We start from the raw sequence: 8576 nt of genomic DNA on the forward strand, positions 1-8576 counted from the left end.
CACAATCTGAATCTCTTTAACTTATTCCTTATTGCAAAGAAATTGATTTCCCTATTAAAATCTTTTGAGGTGCAGCTTTTTATTTAGGTCGACCCGTTTCTGTAACAACAAAATGAAAGTGTTTCCCCTCATCATAATGTCTGTCTGCAGTACTTCCTCCTGAAGCTTTAATGACATGACATACAGTGAGTGGTGCTGAGTTGAGTTCAGGGACCATTAAAGGTGTGAATTCCACTTTATCATTTGATACTTTTAAGACCTTCTTAACTTTGGGAGGAACCTCTGAACTGAACTGAAGTATGAACTATTTCACACATTAAGATCAATGGTTACACATTAAAGAGTGTTGTGTTTACCTCCTAAAATGTGTATCCATGGTATCTAATAATTAGGCTAGAAGGTTTGCAGGCCAAAGTAAAATGCAACACTTTGGAATGTGGACTGTGAGCAGGTCTACCAGCTTTATGGCACCATTGACTGAAGCATGACCAAACTTTACAACAAGCTGTGACTTAATAACAAGTCACTACTTAATCTCTGTTGTTGTTAAGATGGTTCTGCAGAGTTGAAGTTGCCACTGGCTGAGAAACAACTAAAGATGATGTTTTTAATGATACTTAATGATACTGTCAAAGTTGCCAAATTTCTTTAATAGAGGGGCTTGATTTGTTCCTGTAATCTATGGACCAGATGAGATGTCAGTACCACTCAAAGTGACAAAGGGTGCTTATACTTTTGGAAAAGATGCATGTCTGTAGTCAACATTTTAGTATGATCACCCTTCTGGAGTCACAGCTAGATTAGTATTATTAGCTAGTGTTAAAATGCATTGATAATATTTACACTAATATGCATGGCCGAGCAACAAGTGGTATATTTTTAAATGATATTAATGATCATTTTCCCATATTTGTTATACTGTATAGTTTAAATGTTAAATCTTCTGTTGGTGTGAATGAGTCTACTTGTAAATTGGTAAGAATAAGGACTCGAGAAAGAATTGAGGCTTTAAAGACGGATTTAACATACTGCAACTGGAATGAGGTGTATGCTGAGGATCCTACTCAGGCCTATGATGCATTTTTGTCTATATTTATAGAGTTATACATTAAACATTGTACTATTAGAAAGTGCTGGGTGAAGGAAAAATACAAAGGAAAACCTTGGATGACTAAGAGCCTACAAAAGGCGTGTAAAAAGAAAAACTCTAACAAATTTTTACATCTAAGAACCAGTGAAAGTGAGAAAAAGTATAAGTTGTATAAGAATACACCAATTATAATCATGGATTAGATTTAAATAGCACTTTTCTATGAATGCATACTCAAAGTGAGTACAGAGGATCCATTATTCATTCACTCACACATTCTCCCTCTGGTGGTGGTAAACTACATTTGTATCCATAGCTGCGCTGGGGCAGACTGACGGAAGCGTGGCTGCCAATTTGTACCTATGGCCCCTCCAACCACCACTGAACATTCACACACATTCATGCGAGTAGCAGCACTGGAGGCAAGGGGGGTGAAGTGTGTTGCCCAAGGACACAACAGCACATGGACAGAGCAGGATTCAAACCGCCAACCCTTCAGTTATTGGATGACCCATTCTACCATCTGAGCCATGGCCGCCCCACTGACTTCCATTATGAGAAAACAGAAGATGGAATATTACAAAAAACTGTTAGAGGAAAGAAAAACAACATTAAAATGACTTGGAAAGTAATTAATCAAATCATTCGAAATGCACATAACAAATCAGAAGACCCAAGTTATTTCTTAAATGGCTCAGGTGATACAGTGGACATTTTGAAAAGCATTGCTGAAGAGTTCAACAATTATTTTGTACGGGTCGGTTGTAATTTGGCCAGTAAAATTAAAGGTAACAGCAATACTTATGTTCCTTTATGGAATTGATGAAACTGATGCAACTGAGATTGTAAGAAAATTCAAAAAACATCTGATATGCATTCAGTTGATATGGCAATTGTTAAAGAAGTCATTGGCCAAATTGTAAGCCCTCTGACCTATATATGCAATCTGTCCTGCCAAAAAGGTGTTTTTCCAAATAACATGAAAACAGCAAAGGTTATACCAATATTTAAACATGGAGATAAGCATTGCATTGATAACTACAGACCAGTGTCCCTTCTTCCCCAGTTCTCAAAAATATTAGTGAAATTATTTACTAAAAAACTGGATCTTTTTACTGAAAAATATAAAATATTGAGGGAACATCAATATGGCTTCAGGGAGAATAAAACTACTGACTTTGCAGTAATAGAGATGGTAGAGGAAATAGCAAAGGCAAATGAAAATTAGGAATATTCAATTGGTATTTATATTGATTTACAGAAGGCATTTGATACTATAGATCATAGCATATTGAGAAAACTGGGGAAGTATGGGATAAGAGGTGTGGATTATTCTTGGCTGAAAAGTTACTTGGAAAATAGACAGCAATGTGTACAAATTAACAATACTGTGTCACAATTACAGGAAGGTCACCTGTGGCATACCCCAAGGATTGGTGATTGGTCCAAAACTTTTTCTGCTCTATATTAATGGTATTTGTAATGTCACTGAATTATTAAAATTTGTTATTTTTGCGGACGATACAAATATGTACTGTTCTGGGAAAAATTTAAAGGAACTTTTGTCCATGGTTGAAAGAGATTTAGAAATTCTTAAAACTGGGTTTGATGTCAATAGATTGTGACTTAACATTAAAAAAACTAAATTTATGGTTTTTGGAAATCGAAAAGAAATTGATGGGGACATTACATAAAAAAATATGTGATGCTGAAATTGAAAGAGTGTTTGATATAAAATTTTTAGGGGTAGTTATTGACACAAATTAACATGGAAATAACATATTAGATATATAAAAGGAAAGATTGCAAAGTCAGTGGCAATCTTGTATAAGTCCAGAAATATACTCAACCATAAGGCACTTCATATAATTTACTGTTCACCTATACTTCCTTATATCTCATATTGTGTGGGAGTGTGGGGCTCGACGTAAAAAACAACTGTAAATACTATAGTCCTCCTACAAAAATGAGTAATACGTATTATTAATAAGGCCAGTTACTATGAACATACAAATGAATTGTTTATGAAATCCCATATTATGAAATTTTATGATTTGGTTTACCATAGAATAATGCAAATAATGTATGAAGGAAAATTAAAGCTACTCCCTGTCTGTGTACAAAGGTTCTTCTCAACACAAGTCTAAATATGATTTGCAAGATCTTTGTAAATTTGTTGTACAAAAAGCTAGAAAAGAGACTAAAAGAAGATGTATATCTGTTGTTGGAGTTAAACTATGGAATGAGGCCAGCATGGATTTAAGAATGTGTAGCTCATTTCTGATATTTAAAAAAAATGCTACATAAGGCAGTTTTTGAAGGATACAATTGTTAAGATCTAATAAGTAATAAGGAAATAATTTATTTTCAACTCCACATTAAATTACCATTAATTTGGTTGGTTATGTTTTCTATTTTTCTGGTTTAGATTCACTTTTTTATGTTTTTGCTTGTTTGTTTGGTTGTATGCATTGTTGTTTTTTCTTTTTCCTATATTGAATGCTGGGTAGCTGGATTTGTTATGTAGGACAGGCATTAATATAAGCATTCTGCTTCTGCCTGTGCCTTTTCACTCACTAACCTGTTGGTAATGTTTGTAGTGTTGACACTGGTTGTATTATGTGATGAATGAATAAATTATTTCATCATCATCAAAGTCAAAGAGACATAGAAAAGACAAGGGGAGAATCCAGGGTGATCAATCAATCAATCAATCAATCAATCAACCTTTATTTATAAAGCGCTTTTCATGCACAGATGCAACACAAAGTGCTTTACAGAATTAAAAACAATTACACAATAAAAACAGAATAACAATTACAAAGAAAACCCCTCCCTCCCACCCTCCATACTAGACACACACACACACGCACACATGCACACGCACACAACAGGGAGACATGGCATGGCACTGTGGATCAAGGAAACGCCACCTTTGGGGCCGTCCACACTGGGAGGAGCCACAGGCCGTGCCATCGGGGGGACCGGCACCCAGGCCCCCCGACTCCGACAGACAGGTGGACCCCCACATCGAAGGGAGGACCCCCAGCCAGCCGGGCCAAAGGGACCCAAGGACAGTACCCCCACTAGCAGACCAGACACAGCTCCCAGTGTTTTTACCTCCGCCAAGGAGGTTATGTTTTTGTTGGCGTTGGTTTGTTTGTCCGTCTGTCTATCTGTCCGTGTGCAAGATAACTCAAAAAGTTATGGACGGATTTGGATGAAATTTTCAGGAAATGTTGATACTGGCACAAGGAACAAATGATTAAATTTTGGTGATGGGGGGGGGACTGATCTGCCTTGGCGGAGGTCTGCGCTCTCCGAGTTCTTTTCAGTTACTTTCAAATTCATATTTGGTTCAGTTGAACCATAAGGGATAATCCTAAACAAAACGCTACTTTATATTCGAATAAATGTTGGAATGGCAAACAATTAAAATTCCTTCTCTGATGGGACATTTTTGGCCCCTGGTATTTTAGGCTAAAACTCCAACTAAAATTTCTCTTTGGAATTTCATTTAATCTATACCTGTTTAATTCATATTTCAAGGTATAAGTCTTAAGAAGTAATTAAGGCATAAATAGACCAGGCTTTTGTACTTTCTTTGGCAGTATGGGCTGTTGAGTGTAAAAAGTCATTATCTCTGACGGGACACTTTTGACCACTCTTTAAAAATCTGAAACCAGAGGTTAAAAAAAAAAAAAAAAAGACACCCTGTTGTAGCTAATGAAATGTATTTGAGTACTTTAAAATAACATTTCTGTATTTTACAAACATCACCAGATATATGTGTTGAGAATATTTTGATAATTATAATGGCACATCGATAAGGGATAATATAATTTTTGTGCAATCCACTATCCATTACTACTACTGGTACTCAGTATTAATTAACATTGTCCATGATAGACAGTCTATTATTCATATAAAAATGTCTTTTTTCCTTAGTCCTAGAAGTCATAGCTTCTCTACATTTGGGATTTCAACCAGTAACATTAACTGGTGAGGGGAACATGTCATGTCCACGAGTGTCTGTGTATCTAGGACTTCTTTCTCATCTTGTATGGGAATCCAGGCTTTGTATTCTGTGGCTGGGAACACAAAAATTCTTTTGCCAGAACCTTTAGTTTAGGGATGCACCAATACCACTTTTTTCCAGACCGAGTACAAGTATTTACATTTGAGTACTTGCTGATACCGAGTACCGATACGAGTACTTAATAATCCTATTCCAGTTCTTAGTTCCTTTTGTAAATGTGCTTTATTGTCGTTGTCATTAGTCTGACTGGAACAAAGTGCTGCTACTGACATTTAATGTGTTGGAATGAGCGTTTGTCAATTAATCCACCAGGGGGCGCTGCTCTGAATTAACCATACTGGACAAATACCACGAAGAAGAGTAAAGTTTTTTGAGAAGAAGAAGTCAGTAATAACAAACATGGAGACGACAGAGGTAACACTAATGTGATACTAATATTGCAGCGTTTTCATTGCTAAGGTTTAAAAGCTTAGCTTCAGCAGGAAGAGAAAAGAGAAATGAGAAATCTTTTTCTTCCTCATCCCATTTCCAACAAACCCTGAAAATTTCATCCAAATCTGTCCATAACTTTTTGAGTTATGTTGCACACTAACGATCAGTGCCCCCCCTCGTGGGCCCCCCCACCCCCGAGCACCACCAAAATTTAATCATTTCTTCCTTATCCCATTTCCAACAAACCCTGAAAATTTCATCCAAATCTGTCCATAACTTTTTGAGTTATGTTGCACACTAACGGACAGACAAACAAACAAACAGACAGACAAACAAACAAACCCTGGCAAAAACATAACCTCCTTGGCGGAGCTAATTATCCTCTATAATTACAATTTTCACTGTAAATCAAATCTTTTCCTATGTTTAATTTCCTATATTCAATGTAGATGTTCATGAAAATTCCGAGTTAATTCAAAGGTTATTATATCAAAACAGAGAAAACTGAAGAAAAAGCGAGTTTTTCAGCAAAGATATCAATAACTGAACGTAAAAACAAGCGTTGTCAACCACTGTCCTTGATCCAACTCCATGGGTTTTACTGGTGAATCAATGTTGTAGAAGATTCCACAGTAACTACGGCACCTCTGAACATCCAAATGGGTCATATCTGATGACCATGAAAAGATGACAAACTGACAAACACCAATTATTTACATGTATTGATAGTGTGGCATGTCGGTGTGCACCTTTACCTGTGTGGTGAATGGTAAGTGGCAGAGAGCAGAGCCTATCAGTAGTGGGTGGTCCATGCGCGCTCACAGGACTTGGTTCAGGTGCGGCGGTTGCAGTGTTTGTTAACTGGTCAGAGTTTTCTTAGTCTGGAGCACGCCTGTGTGCCCTGGTGCTCCAGTTCGGCTGGCGCCGTGGGATCGGGAAGTCTAGCTCCGGGTAAGTCGCTCGTTTCTCCGCCTTGTAATTTGGGCCCTAGGCCGAAGCTGACCCAAATTACGCTTCACTTCAGATTCGGAGCTGCAGCGGGGACAGCCGCTCATCCCCTCCATCTGGCTCTCCCCCTCCTCCTCTCGCTGCCCATGAACACGTGCCTTCTCCAGCAGGTAAGGTCCGAGATAGTTTCCTTTCAGTAGATTAGTCTATTCTTCATTATTATTTCAAGACTCGTGTCTCCAGCAAGCACGAGAATCCCAGGTAGCGGTCCATGACCAGGACCACCGCTCCCAGAAAGGACCCGCTGTTTTGTCCAGTGTTGTCCAGCTCTGTTCCACCTCGTCCAGCGTATCTGTTTCCAATGTAGTCCAGCGCCACCGCTCGGTACGGGCTCCAAAACTGAAGACGGGAGCTCTGTCGACAGCTCCCCTGGGCATCCGAGTGGTGCGTCCAGGTGCACTCGGACAAAAATCCATCAAATACTTTCCACCTATACTAATAGGAAAAATTGGACTATTAACGCTGGTTTTGTTTCTTTTGAGTAGATCGGATTCCTCATTTGGTGAGCTTGGTTAAGTTTTGTGTGCTTCATTTTTGCCTTATTACTTGCTGTATTATTTTTGCTGTGATTATTTTATTTGCTTTGCATGTAACACATATTTGCTGCGCATGGCTTATGTTTTTGATTTGCATGTTGTCATTTATTTTGCATGTTTTGCTGTGTTTTGCATTCTGATTTGTTAGAATTGAAGCATGAATTGCTTTTCTGTTCCTCTCGCCATTTCGGAAATGATCTCCTGTTTTAATGTTGATTAATGTTTGCGATTGCTTTTACCAACAGGCCTTTAGTGTTTTAACAAATTGTGAAAAGGAAAATAAACTTTAATTTTGTAACTTTATTTAATCTGGTCTCACATCTCGCTTTATGTCCATACCAAGCGTGGCCTCATTTTCAATTGGTTTGGTCCTGGAGCCATCCCTCTAGGTGGCATTGTCAAATTAGTGCCATCTTAACTTTAAGTCAAACACCAAAATCTACCCTCATGGCACAATAGGATTAGTGGATCAAAAGGAATTAAACATTTTAGATCAGTAGATGCCTTTGGTTGCAGGTGGAGGTTTGGGTCTTTATGGGTTAACAAATGTATGAATGAATGAATACATAATTCACAGTAAATTATGTTTTACTGAAAGAAACATTTTCAAAACATGAAAATCACAAAAGTGTATGGATATCACACAAACAAGTTTCACTAGAATCATTCCAGTACTGACCAGTTAGTGAGATCATATCAAGTTTTTATATGTTTTCCTCATGTGTTTCATATCTTAATAGATTATGTGCCTTTGCACATACTCTAAAATTCAACTATGAGAGAAACTATTTTCCCCACTTTAAGATGTTCACACAAAATTCCAGACTTTTCAACGTCTGGAAAACAGCGTCTCAAAATTCCATACTTTTTACACAAGCTGCACAAGCACCCTCTCTACCATCCATGGCACTCTGTGAGAATGTAATGTTAAACCAGTAACTGCGAGCAGTTACGACTATTGTTCACCCACGCAACTCGGGGTGGGTCACAATTGATGGGTGTCACAATCGTGGGAATACAGGGGTCTGGAGGTCTGTTGTGACTCAGTATCTAGCAATACTGACTTAGATGTGAATTCCATTGCCCACCAATAGGTGGTGCTGTAATACAGATTCATTGGATAAACGGACAAAAAAAATGACTGAGTTATAATAGTTATGTTTTTCATGGCGAGACATCAAACAGACATCGCTGCCTCACCCTGACCGTGTCAATGATCCCCCACCAAATCTATATGTAACTTTTCATCTACAACCTCTAGAGACTTAACTGACCTCTTAACTTAACTGAGTTTGAAGTCCACTGAGTTAAATCCCTAGGAGGAGTTTGATCAAAGACACTGTGAGGAAATGGCCTAAAAGAGCAGCAAAATTCAAAATGGTGGACTTTCTGTTGATCTGATGTCATGGACCTTGTGACTTTTTTGTAGATCCTGGTGAGACACATATATGTACAAAATTTTGTATAGATT

The sequence above is a fragment of the Sphaeramia orbicularis genome, chromosome 22 (genome assembly GCF_902148855.1).
Source record: "Sphaeramia orbicularis chromosome 22, fSphaOr1.1, whole genome shotgun sequence".
Lineage (NCBI taxonomy): Eukaryota > Metazoa > Chordata > Actinopteri > Kurtiformes > Apogonidae > Sphaeramia > Sphaeramia orbicularis.